A 13,769-nucleotide genomic window follows, 5' to 3' on the forward strand; every position below is an offset into this window, starting at 1 on the left:
AGGAACTCACCAATTTTTAGGTGTGAAAGGCTATGATCTGATCAGGAAGGGATTTGTATCTCCGCCCAATGGTTCCTCTAGTTTAGGGTTTACTCTTTTGTTTGCTTTCTTCTTGACATGCTCGCAGGAAGGTGTTAGGGCATATTTCAACTCTACTTAGGCCACCAAAGGTTTTCCTTAAAGAAACTTCATGCATGATGTGGCTTAGAGACTAGGGGCTTTTCCATAAACATGTTGAAGAGAAGATACTTTGTAGAAATTTTCTTTGAATGTAGTGCTCCTTGCTAACTTGTCCAGTAGGTGAAATTTGCTAAAGGTAAGACTGAGAATAAATCCACATAAACCCTTAGCTTACAACTAACCAATGATTATTTTTTATTGTGGATTTTGGTGAACCAATAAGAGACTTAGAAGAAATCCACATAAACCCTTAGCTTACAACTAACCAATGATTATTTTTTATTGTGGATTTTGGTGAACCAGTAGGTCTACTACCTAGTGACCTAATTCTCTGACTTCATGCAAGTAAGTTGATTGATCTAGATTCTTTGTTGTAGCATAAGCTCCTCAATGCCTTAAACTTTTCACATACAATGTAGTGCCTCAAACTCTATGCTCCCATACACCCTTTGTGCAACAATTTGATTACTAAAGTCTATGGAAGTGTACATACTCTCCTTGTCTTTTGTTTTAAACCTGTGGGTTCTTACAAGGAAACACATGTTCTTAACCATTAGGTCCAATCGAGCTAAGATTTAATAACTAAGTTTAATAATCAATACCTCAATTAACTATACTAGTGTACATGTCTAAAGTATGCATGTACAGTTACAGTATAGATAACTTGCACACATATTAGTGAAAAGTAATCACTACCTTTAATGCATAATTGCTATATGTTCACATCAAATAATGTAGGGTGGTAAATCAAGTAAATGCATCATTTAGTAATCTTCAATAACAAAATTACAATAATCACCAATCAATGATCAACACACAAAAAAATATGAAAAATGCACCATAACAAATGTTCTAAACACAATATGAACCAGGTAGAAAAACAAGAATGATACATCTAATCCCCAAGAATAGTTTCATCCTTCCTCCCAAACCTACTTCAGTGTTCCATATCTTATCATTCTTTTGTTGAACTAAGCTAGAGTGTGAATTATATTGACCTAATGCCAAAATCCATAAGTATAAGCTTCAACTATCTAACCAAGCTTCCTCAATAGGTAATTGGAAGTTTCCATCACATGTTTAAGGGAGTATTAACACAACCTTCCCCTTTCGAAGACTCTAGGTTTTAAAAGATAAATAGTCAAAAATACCTTCACCCGTTTTCATAAAATTAAAGCTAATAAAATACTTAGTAAGTAATACCTTCACCCTTTCTAATATAACTAAGGTGAACACTCTATATAAAGTAACCCTCTATAACTACTATTCTTAAAATCATATCATTGAATAAACAATCTAAACAAATTATACATCCTATAAAAACCACACTTACTACATATCATAATAATATTTAAATCATGTATTAGATCACAAGTAAAACTTATATAGTGTAAGTTATCCTCTTCATATTTAGAACCTCCGCATTACCTTAACACTACAATTATGTGACTATTTCATATATTATTCTCCTAAATTATACTTATATAGTATAAGTTATCTTCTTCATATTTACAACCTCCAAATTACCTTAACACTTCTCCTAAATTTAACTGTTTCATAGATCATTTACATGGAGGTTAGCTTACCCTGCTTATATTCATTCAAATGCATTACAAGTTTCATATATAAATCTATATTTATATCAACATTCAGTTTTAGAAAGTATGTTTATTTACTATATGTTTTGTATTTATTATACATTCACAACATAATTTGAAATTTTAATGTTTAAACTAATCAAATATATAATAAAAAATGAATAAGATCAAAATTCAAAATATATAATGCTTAGCACTGTTTATGGATGCAACAAAATAATTTAGACGACAGATTTTTTTTATCAGAATTTAGTAAAAGAAATTCAAAATATCAGGTAATTGGAGTGTTGGAGTGTTTGAATTATTTATTTATTATTATTATTATTATTATTTTTTTTTTTATGGTGAAAATGGATTCAGTACTATTAAAAATCCAGAAACATTCAAAATCGTGAAATTTAACAATTATAACCAAGATTTTAAAAAATTTCTTCAAAAATTTTCATAATCTAGCCAGAATTTCTAAACTATTTTGTGGCTTTTTGAGACGGAGGGTATAAGAATTTATAAAATAAATAAAATCAAAACTGTAACCATGTAACGACAAAATATGAGAGGTTATACAAACAATTTATTCCCCAATATTTTGAAACAAATTACCATGAAATCAGTGGTGATGACTGCTGTCTTATCACTACTGATGTACACACATTGGACATTTTTGCTGGAGACGCTAACCGCTAGAAAATCCAATTCCCCTTGTCCGTGGACGCCATGAATTATTAATTAAACAACCTCTAATAAAATAATTTCAATCTCCTAATCCGCCCGTGTACTTTACATATTTTTATTTACAATCAAACCTTAAGGGACCTATCTAGCTTCTAATTCAGTAATGACGTTACTCTCACCACTATTTTTAAGAAATGCGGGCTGTGTTGGATTTAGTAATGTTACAGGAGAGCTTGAGATCATTAATATAACATTAGACATGGTTGGACGGAGGCCTGAATCAGCTTGCGTGCATAGAAGAGCAACCTCAATGCATCTTACGACTTCCTCCTGCTGCCATGTTTCCATTATTGTGGAATCAATCATATTCAGAAGACACCCTTGTTTCTGTAATCTCCATGCCTGCATCCCATCCAAGATAAATCATCTTTATTCTGATTTATCGCAATCCACTGTTATTCATACCAAAAAAATAATGAATTGAAGTCTCACCCATTCTGATAGGCTTTGCATTTCTGGGGAAAAATTTATATCACTGTTTTTAATTCCCGTCACAATCTCAAGGATTAACACTCCAAAGCTATACACATCAGCTTTCAGGTATAGTTGCCCCCGCATTGCATACTCTGGCGCCATGTAACCGCTACATACTCAGAAACTCTTCAAATAAGTTGGGGTAATTGTGGCACATGATTGCATAAATGTTAAGCTGTTTAAAAAATTGATTGTTAACTTCAAACAAATTGCATAGAGAAGGGTAGAGGGAAAAATTCTCACTATGTCCCTGCAACTTTTGTATGGATGTGAGTCTCTTCTTCAGGAAAGAGTCTTGCTAACCCAAAGTCTGCAATTTTAGGATTCAGCCTTTCATCAAGCAAAATGTTGTTTGCTTTAATGTCTGTGAATTATTCGCAACTGTGAATCCTCATGAAGATAAAGAAAACCACGAGCTATTCCCATTATGATGTTATAGCGTTTTTGCCAATCAAGATGTCTCTTTTTCTCTGGATCTGTATTTGTATTCAAAGAATATTAAATTTCAAAACCTTTTACATAATCAATCTCATTAATTTATGAAAAATTGATCATCTTTCCCTCATACAGGAAAAAAATTCAAAATGACATACCAAACAAAAAAGTGTCAAGACTCTTGTTTCGCAAATACTCATAAACAAGCAACCTTTCGGGACCCTCGGCACAACATCCGAGCAGCTTTATCAGATTTCGGTGTTGAACATGGGTAACAAGCTTCACTTCATTCATAAACTCACGTTTGCCCTGTCCAGACCTTACAGACAACTTCTTCACTGCTATTTCTTTTCCGTCTCTCGTTATTCCCTGGAAGAATCAGTCCATCAACAAACCATGGAAAAATCCCTGTTCCTGTTCCTCTATCTGGAAGATGATGTAAAGTGATAGCATTAAACTTGCAAACAATAGTGGGTAGGTAAATACCTTGTATACAGGGCCAAAGCCTCCCTCTCCAAGCTTCATGTTTTCATGAAAATTATCCGTTGCTTCTGTGAGTGCTTCTAAGGTGAAAATAATTTGCTCATGTTCGATTAGTGTCGATTCTGGATCAATAACATGTTTTTCTACATACAAAAAGAAGAGGCAAATAAGAATCTAATTTCATTAGATAACATAAATTTGAATGGGTTGTGTTAAAGAGATGCCTGGTTATAGATTCAATTTTATTTCTAGATGGTAGATTTAGAATATTTTGAAAATTATTCTTAAAATCTGCCATCAAGATAAGTTCACAATAAGATGAACAAGAATAAGGTCAATTATTCTTAAAATCTGAGATAAATTCCGCTGATTCTACCTTCATTCTGCTGACATGTTACTGGGTTCCGTGAAAAGAAAGATTTCAGTCTGTTCCTCAAGGCAAACAAACAGACCATTAACGCTACAAAGACGCTTGCCACAATCCCCAGAGAATTTTCTGTAGAGCAAATCATGTAATGCATTGTACTGTTATTTACAGACATTGAAGTTACAATCAATTTGTAAAATCGCCAAAAGCGGGAAAATCATAAAATTAGATGTGGCCAAGAGGGATTACTTGACGTGGTGTGTGAAGCTCCATTCGCCTGAGTCACCTGAGTCATATGGGCAGGAGGGTTTGCCCGGGAGGAGTTAGAGAATGGAAGTGGACTAGTACTATTCCCAGCAGTACTAGTGTTAAAAGAAGGGTATATTTCATATCGAACCCTGCAGCTTCCCGATAGTGCCTCGGCTCCTCCATTCACAGAGCGACATCCGTGGAGGTCATTTGTTGGTAGTTGAAAGCAAGATCTGCAGTCCTTTCTGGATAAATCTCTCCAACATTGAACTAAACCGTAAACGGTACCATTGGCAGAACATGTAGCTGAGCCTTGAGTTAATCCCTTATTTGCAGAATTGCAGGCCTTGTCAGACAGGTTGAAAAGCAGATTTGAAGTAGTGGTCTTGAAATTGTATAGATTACTTGTACTAATTTCAATTACCATAACCAGATAAGTCCCATTGGTGTCTAGCTTTGAAAAAAAGCTAAATTTCTCGTATCGCAGGAAGCAGCTTTCTAACCATACTCGAGCGCCGACGTCTTTTCCACAAAGTTGTATAACACTATCGTTTGCTTGTTGTGAACAGATTGAACAGTCTTGGCTAGATATGTTACCTGTGCACTGGAGGAGGCCATAGATTCTGTTAGGACTTTTGCCATTGGAAGAAGTGTTGAACCTTGTTTGAGGTTCGTTCTTCATTAGATCACCCATTAACCTATTCAAGTCGCTCGAAAAAGTACTTCCATTGGCATAAGTAGAGGCATTACTGCAGGCGTGTGAGCTAATCTGTGATGTAACAGAAGGAAAACTGGTGATGAATAGTAAACCGATGAAATGAAATAGAATAGCTGCCTGTTTGCTAGAATTAGCCATGTTTAACAATATATACATATTGAACAAGAAGTTCGAACCAGTAGGCTCTGTCAAGGATTCTGATAAATATGGGATTCTGATACCATGCGTGGAATTACATCATTGAAACACAAGAAGCAACGACCTGGATCGATGGGGAAGGGAAATCGTCAGATGGACGAGGGTGGAGGGTTGCAAAATCGACACACTGCTTCGAATTGCAGCAGAGTATTGTAATTAGAATTGGAATTGAAATGCCGGAAGTAATATTTCGGCGAAAGAGGATGTAAACATGCGTGGACCATTTGACCTTGTGTACATTCGACTATGGCAAAAGTCATGGAAATTTCCCTGCTGTATAAATTTTTGGAAATATGGATTACAATGGTTAATTAGATCAAAATTAATCTAGATTACAACTATCAAGTTACAATAGTGATGGCTTGATAATAATTTAGATTACAATTGTCAAGTTACAATAATCACATTAATTTAGATTACAACTATCAAATTACAATACAACTATCAAATTACAATAGTGAGCATTTTATTAAGATTAATCTAGATTACAATTATCAAGCTACAATAGTACGACAACATCATCGATTTAATTTTAAGGGACTAACAATCTTCTAGATTACAACTATCAAGTTACAATAGTGACAGCATCTTATTAAGATTAATCTAGATTACAATTATCAAACTACAATAGCGCGACAACAACATCGATTTAATTTTAACAGACTAACAATCTTTAATGATACTGAGTACCTTTCCACCATAAACACTATTCAAACACTCTTTTCCTATTTTAAAAACTAAGAAGCTGGATTCCATATCCTTGTGTGGACATTGTTAAAGTCAGCCCACAGCTGTAGAGAAAATCGGTTTTTTATACATCACATTATTCACATGGCAAGTATTGGCATTAATGTTTAGGCGAAATGCTCTGTATTTGCATTAATGTTTAGGGGAATTGTCAAAATAAACCAAGTCCACAGTCAGCGAGAAAAGGCCATTGGTTTTCTCCACCTCACTGTGTCTAACTCTGAGAAATCAAAATTGACATGCCAACCTCTGGCCGTCCGAACATGTAGCACTGAAAAATTCGTACACGGGTTGGTTGGTGCTAAACACACGGGTTGGTTGGTGCTAAACGAGACATGCCTTCTCTACTTGTCCTAAGGTTCTTTTCCTTTTTTCTCTACTGGTATGGGCCATGGGTTTCTTACATGGTCGGTGGATGGTCTGCTACGTGGACCATATAAATTTTCAATCATTATCTTAATAATATATTTTCGACCATGTAACTTATCAATCATTATCTTAAAAATATATTTTGGACTATGTAAATTATCTTAATAATATATATATATATATTTTTTTAACACTAGGACAATCGGTAACTGGTGAGAGTTATCCTGGGCAGGCCCAGGATCAAATCCAACTGGCTGCCACTATAAACCTAGGCTAGGTGCAACAACCTGCAAGCCACACATAGTTTTAACAATGCTTTCTCAATTTATTTTAGGGAAATATCTTTGATCTACCAATTTTGGGTAATTTTGTATGGGTTAAATAAGTGGGGACATGAAAGATAGTTTGAATTTAGATGATCATAAAGAATCACCAAACATGATATAATAACATTTTCAGATTGTTTTTCATGGATTTCTTATGAGGCAAGAGCTAACGATTGTTTTTCATGGATTTCTTATGGATTGTTTTGTGGAGCACACAGCGGCTCCTGGCGTGCACTCTTCATTTTAACATGCTGGCACATCTGGACTTGGCGAAATCACCGTATATTCCAGAACTCCAACACGCCTCTGCATTCAATCTTGGCTTCCATTTTGGGATTTATGCCCTCTTCGTCGTAGCTCCTCCTTATCAGGCTGGCACCTTTCTCTTTCTGCCATACTTTTGGGTCATATGTGTTTCTCCCAATATGGTTTTCAATTCGGCATATATATCTCTCATTAGACTGATGTTGCATCAACAATTTGTTTTTCTGTTATGAGGGAACAACACACTATCAGTAACATGTCTCCACGGAGACAACTGTATTTCGATCAATTATATCATCTTAATATAATTACATCCTGCTTTTTTCTTTTGAAAAAAAAGAGCTAACGAGCTTGCCATAGGGCTTTAAATGCTCGCTTACATGCGCCTTCGATAACACATCGCCATTATTTTTTTATTTATCTAGTCACCGCACGTTTATGCGTTATCGGGCTATCGAGGGCGCATGTAAGCGGGCATTTAATGCCCTATGGCAGGCTCGTTAGCTCTTGCCTTCTTATGATGGTCATTTCATTCCATTTTTGATGGAAGTTGAATTAAAAAAGGGTTATGGTTTATTATAAATAATTTGTTAATTAAAATTATTTATTTTTTTAAATGAATAATTTAAATTAGTATAGATTAATTTTAAATAATGATCTAACATGAGTTGAGAGGGATTTAATTTCTTTATATGTAAATTTTTTTATGAACTGATATTATTTAAATATTTTGTATTGAGGCTGTAGAATAAGCGTCTTTGCTCAATAATAGATAAAATGACTTTTTTTCCAGAATAATTTTTTTATTTAATTTTAAACTAAATTCAAAAAAGATTTTTAAAAATTTAAATTTAAGTTTAAGTTGTTTAATTTGTAAAATTTGAATATTCCATAAATTCAATTCATTTATAAATTCAAAAAATATATTTTAAACAACAAAAAAAATCACAATCTTACTTAAAAGTATATTAGAATTTTAATTAAAAAACTAATTCATTTATAAATTAAAGTACATATTTTTAAAATTATAAAGAAAAAACAACAAAACCATTAAAATTACAGTATTAAAATTATCAAATTTAATAAATAATTTCATTTTTCAAATTCCTACTTATAAATAGGTCTTGTTAATTTGTTAAACTTTTATTAAGATCTTTTTGTTGTTGGGTTTAACATATGATTAATAATTTTTTAATAAAAATTATTAGTTAGCTAAATTCTTTACAAAATATTTTAATGGTTTGTTGTCTTCTCATTGTATATATATATATATATATTATTTATTTATTTATTTATGTTAAATAAATATATAATTTATTAATTAATAAATTATAATTATCTATTTACATAATTTAAATTTAAATTTAATAAATATAAATACAATTTTATATTTAAAATATTTTTTTTAGGATTCATTATTATTAACAAGGTTATTAACAAGGTTATTCAAGGTGGCTTGGTTTTCTTTAAATAATAATGATGAGTTATGCATTAGATAAAAGTTAGAAATAGTTGTCTTTACCACTGGTTTGCAATTAAGTTATGCTAAATTTTACTCACTATAAAGAAGTAAATTCACAATTACTATAACTTTTAGATTTGCTATCAGTATAACTTTTAAATTAATCCATATATGTTTCCATTTACAACCCACAAAGTTAATAGAAATTTAAACCTCAAACTACATGCCCTCTAAATCTACTACAGACATAACTTCCAATTAAATCTATAAACACCTCTCATAACCCAAAAAAATAAATAAAACAATTTAAATATAAAACCACATAATTTTCCATAAAACTCTCATATTACCATCACTACCAATAAAATTGTCTCGGAAAACTTTTTATTCATTTATTTCACATATTTATTAATTCTAAATTTGTTTAAAATTTAATATTAATATAAATATTATTATAATATTTATTATTTTTATACTATAATAATAAAACATTTTAATATAATTATTATATATTTTTTAAAACAAAAATACCAATATAAAATCAATTAAAATATTAAAACTATCTCCTAACTTTTCGCACACTCCTATTCGATATTTTATTCTCTTAAAATTTCCTGGGGATACCGTGACATGAATATAACATTTGAGCTTGACGGTTATAGTGAAATTTCTATTTAAAACATATTTTGATTTTATGAGTTTTTGTTTAACTCAATTATATATTTTATGTGGATGTGAAAATTCTATATAAAAACGTAATTAAGTATATTTTATCAAAGGATAATTATTTATTTATAATTATTATAGAAAGGGATGGGATTTAAATTTTATGAAAAGTAAGTTTAAGTGAATAGTTATTAATTATAAATTAGATACTGAAATTACTAATACATAATGAAATGAAATGAAAGCCGTAGTCTAACTAGCTAGAGGAATTGCTTAGAAAATTATGGAAATTCCAGTCATATTTAAAGAAAATCTGGCAAGAATTTTTGTAAATCCAAGTTATAGTTGTTAAACTTCAAAATTTTAGGTGTCCTAGATGTTTTTGATGGTGCTAAATCCATTTCCACCATAAAAACACGATTCAAACACTGCCTGTACAAGAATTTTTGAAATTTTTTTGCTTGGATTCCAGCCACTTTTGGGCGTACGGGCAATTCCTTTGCCTAGGTAGACGACTGCAAAATGAAATGATATTTTAAGATACATGAGATTAAAAATAGTCTATGAGACCATTAGTTCCCTATTTTTCCCTTTTTGCAATTCAAATTTTTCCCGATTCAAATTGATAATGAGTTGGCCCATATATACATGTTAAAAAATATCAGTAAAATTTCCGGTTTTGTATAAGACTTTAATTATGTCCACCAATAAAATGATATAAAAATAAAATATGAATATATCAAGAAAAAAATATTAATTCTTTTTGGAAGAAAATTAACATAATTTCATTCATAAAATTATAAGATTAAAATTTGCATATACACTTAAAAAGTGTATTCCAAGCATGATTTTTGTCATCAATAACATATTTAATAGAGACCACCAAAGTCAAAAAACATAAAAAGTATTATGTACTAGCATCTCCATAAGCTCTGGAGAAAGTATACAAATACTAACTACAACCAAGAGGCTCAAAAGAAGAAACATAGTTCATTACATCTCAAAATATATGTAGACATGAGCCCAAAGGTCCTTATAAACAACAATCTTACAACACCAAGGATATACATAAGAAAAACACAATCTAACAACAATAGACATGGAAAATGTTGCCATACCAGACATATGTGATATAAAAGCTCAAGCAACATAAACAAAAGATGAGACTCCTCATGAAAATCATTGTCATGTTCCTCAATCACCCAATGATCTATTTTCAGGTGAAGGCCATCCTTTGATAAGTTGTCTGCATCATGGCTCCTTTCCCTAAAAATATGTGAACATGTAAAAGATGCATGAGACTAATAATATAAGAAACCTCTTCAATAATGGCCAAATAGATATATTACTGCAAGTAAAAGAACCATTAATCCAATTCAAAACCAACTTTACAATCCCAAAAAATCTGAATCCTCGAACATTCCTTGCCTTTTGCAAACAATAATAGATATTTGGAGGCTAGAAGTTGTGCTTTGTTATTTGTGCCTGGACCAACGATGATCTTTACTTTGAAGAAAAAATTTGGACTGTTGCGAAAAAGACTGAGAGGGGGAGGAGGGAGGGGGCGTGAGGTGGGGGTGTGTTGAATCAGTATTTTCAAATCATAATATTTTCAATTTCATATTTTGATTTATTTACGCTACTTTATCGAAGGGAACCCGCATGTATACACGACTGTTCTTAAGACAACTAGCGCATATCTAGTAAAATTATTTTTCAGATAATTCATCTTTGGTTTATCTTGAGCTAGTGTATCAGTACTTCATTAAAGAATACCTTAATGCTTACCTTACAAAATCAGAAATAAGTTTAAGTTCAGTGTAAATGCTCCATAGGTTGGTGTATACATTGTTGAAGCCAGTCCAGATTCCACAGTTTTAGAGAGAAGGACATTGGTTTTTTTTGCATCACATGACATGACAAGTATGATGAGGATTATGTATGTAGGTTAAATGCTCTGTATACTGTACATTATCAAAATAAACAAAGTCAGCAGTTACGGAGAAAAGACCATTACTTTTCTGCACATCGCATTGTCATGTCGGAGAAATCCAAATTCACACGGCTATTATTTTTTCTCTCCACCTCCGGTTGTCAGAACATGTAACTCTGCGAATGGAAAGTTGTAGTCTGTCTATTAGTTTTGAGTGAATTTTGGCATATTTTCTGATGAATTTTGTTCAAAATTCTGAAAAGATTCGTGATATCACGGAATTAAGTTATAAACTAGCTGCATGAAAAAAAACATATATAATAAAAGAGACATGTAGATGAAAATTTGATAATTTTTTTTCTTCTTCTGTCCAATTCCAACTCAAAACTTGTAAACAATGCAGAATTGAAATGTTAATACATATTTGGCTTTTTTTTTCGTGTTCTGCTAAATGCAGCAGGTAAGTTACCATTTATTACCTTAATAATATATTTTAGCAAATAAAACAACTATCTATTTACCTACCATATAGTTTATAATAGTTTTTATTATATTAAAATATTTTTTTGTAAATATAAATATAATATTTTATACATTTATTTTATTTTATTTGTTTAAGTTTTTTATTTAAAAGAATTAGTAATTATGTTAGCTTTTGGTTTTTTGATTTGATATAAAATTAATTTAATCATTATCATTATAACATTTAGATGTTTAAATATACCTTTTCTATAAACAAAAGTAAATAAAAAACCTATAAATCTAAAACTTCATAAACACAATCATCACCCATTAAAATTATTATATATATCCTGGCATCCAGCTTACTCAATCAATAAATCAAGGCAGTGTGTCCAGCCCCCCATATATATATATATCCTGGCATCCAGCTTACTCAATCAATAAATCAAGGCAGTGTGTCCAGCCCCCCCCCTTTTTCCTTCCTCATATCTCGGTTGAAGACTAACGGAATCCTAACAGCATAAGACTCCTGGTAGGCAGAGCTCTTTGAGGTAAAGAAATATAGGAGCGAAGCCAACCCACCCGGTGTGTCCAGCCCCCCCATATATATATATATATCCTGGCATCCAGCTTACTCAATCAATAAATCAAGGCAGTGTGTCCAGCGCCCCCGCCCCCCCCAACCCCTTCCTCATATCTCGGTTGAAGACTAACGGAATCCTAACAGCATAAGACTCCTGGTAGGCAGAGCTCTTTGAGGGAAAGAAATATAGGAGCGAAGCCAACCCACCCGGTAAGAAGAGATCTCTTTGATTAATTATATTACAATCATAATTATTATTATTTATTAATTATATTTATAATAATTGATTAATTATATTACATTTATTATTATAGTGATTAATATTATTATTAAATTAATTAATTAGATTGATTAGTCATTTCATATTTTTATTAAAATTTTAAAATATAATTATCATTATATTTTTAATTAATATGTTTTAATTTTATTTTATTAATGATATTATATTTTTTATTTAATTTTATTATCTCATTTATTCAAAATGTAATAGTAATTAATTAATTAATGTAATTATTTCATTTTCTAATTATCACTTCAAATTCTAATTAATTATTTTTTAATTAACTTATTGTTTATTTAATTTTCGGTGACATAACATTTTTAAAATGCTATAAATTATCTATTATTTATTTACACATGTTATTAGAAAAAAAAACCTTTACCTAGAATTCCATATACTCTTCAATGTATATAACATTTAAGCTTGACATTGTTATTGAAATTTCCATTTAAAAAAAAAGTTTCCATTCAATTATGTTTTTCCTTGGAGCTTTTTTAATCCATATAGGGATTTTTTTTTAACTTCCAAACTAGCTTTCTCTTACTTTTTATTGTAAAACCTTTGTTTCATGTAGATTTCTTCTTCCAAATCCCCCTCTATGAATGTTGTCTTCACACATATATGTTGTTGTCTTCACACATGTATGTTTACTTGACGATCAAAAGAAACAACAACAAATAAGAGAAATATAATAGAATTTAACTTAGCAATATGAGAAACAATTTCACCAAGTCAATTTCCTCAACCTAGGTATAACCTTTTGTTACTAATTAAGTTTTGCATTTCTCCACTTTACCTTAAGAAGTCAACTTCTTTGTAAATGCCCATTTACTACCAATGGGATTTCTTCCAAACAGAAACTCAACTAGATGTGAAGCCTCATTCTTGTCCAAGGATACCATTTCCTCAACCATGGCCTTTCTCCATATTTTACCATACTCTTGATTCACTACTTCCCTAATAATTCTAGGATCATCATCAAGAATAGACAAAGCAAAACTAAAACAAAAGTCCAGTGGAATATACCTTTTTAGTTCTCTTCTTTCCAAAACTGATCTCCTCAGTCCAAGAGTATGTTGTTCTTCTTCTTTTGAATTATGCTCCTCTACTAGGTCAGATTCTTCATCTTGCAACACAAACTCCACTACCTTTAGTTCCTTTTCAAATGATAGGTCTTGTAACTTACACAGGTTCTTGTAACAAGATTTCATGGGTAGTGTATTTTTGCATCTCCAGAATGGAA

General features: G+C 31.3%; 1 pseudogene across 1 annotated transcript; it reads right to left on the bottom strand.

Annotated features, from left to right (window-relative positions):
* Window positions 1–2,459: 2,459 nt before the first annotated feature.
* On the bottom strand, window positions 2,460–5,374 carry LOC149222853 (cysteine-rich receptor-like protein kinase 25; annotated as a pseudogene). Its single transcript, XR_016249668.1, has 6 exons — window positions 4,519–5,374; window positions 4,279–4,398; window positions 3,906–4,045; window positions 3,578–3,788; window positions 3,228–3,454; window positions 2,460–3,093 (listed from the first exon to the last, which is right to left on the bottom strand). The product of XR_016249668.1 is annotated as a cysteine-rich receptor-like protein kinase 25 (transcript).
* Window positions 5,375–13,769: the final 8,395 nt, after the last annotated feature.

The sequence above is a fragment of the Pinus tabuliformis genome, chromosome Q (genome assembly GCF_031772625.1).
Source record: "Pinus tabuliformis cultivar Carrire ecotype Pingquan chromosome Q, CPIR1, whole genome shotgun sequence".
In the NCBI taxonomy this organism is placed as follows: Eukaryota; Viridiplantae; Streptophyta; class Pinopsida; order Pinales; family Pinaceae; genus Pinus; species Pinus tabuliformis.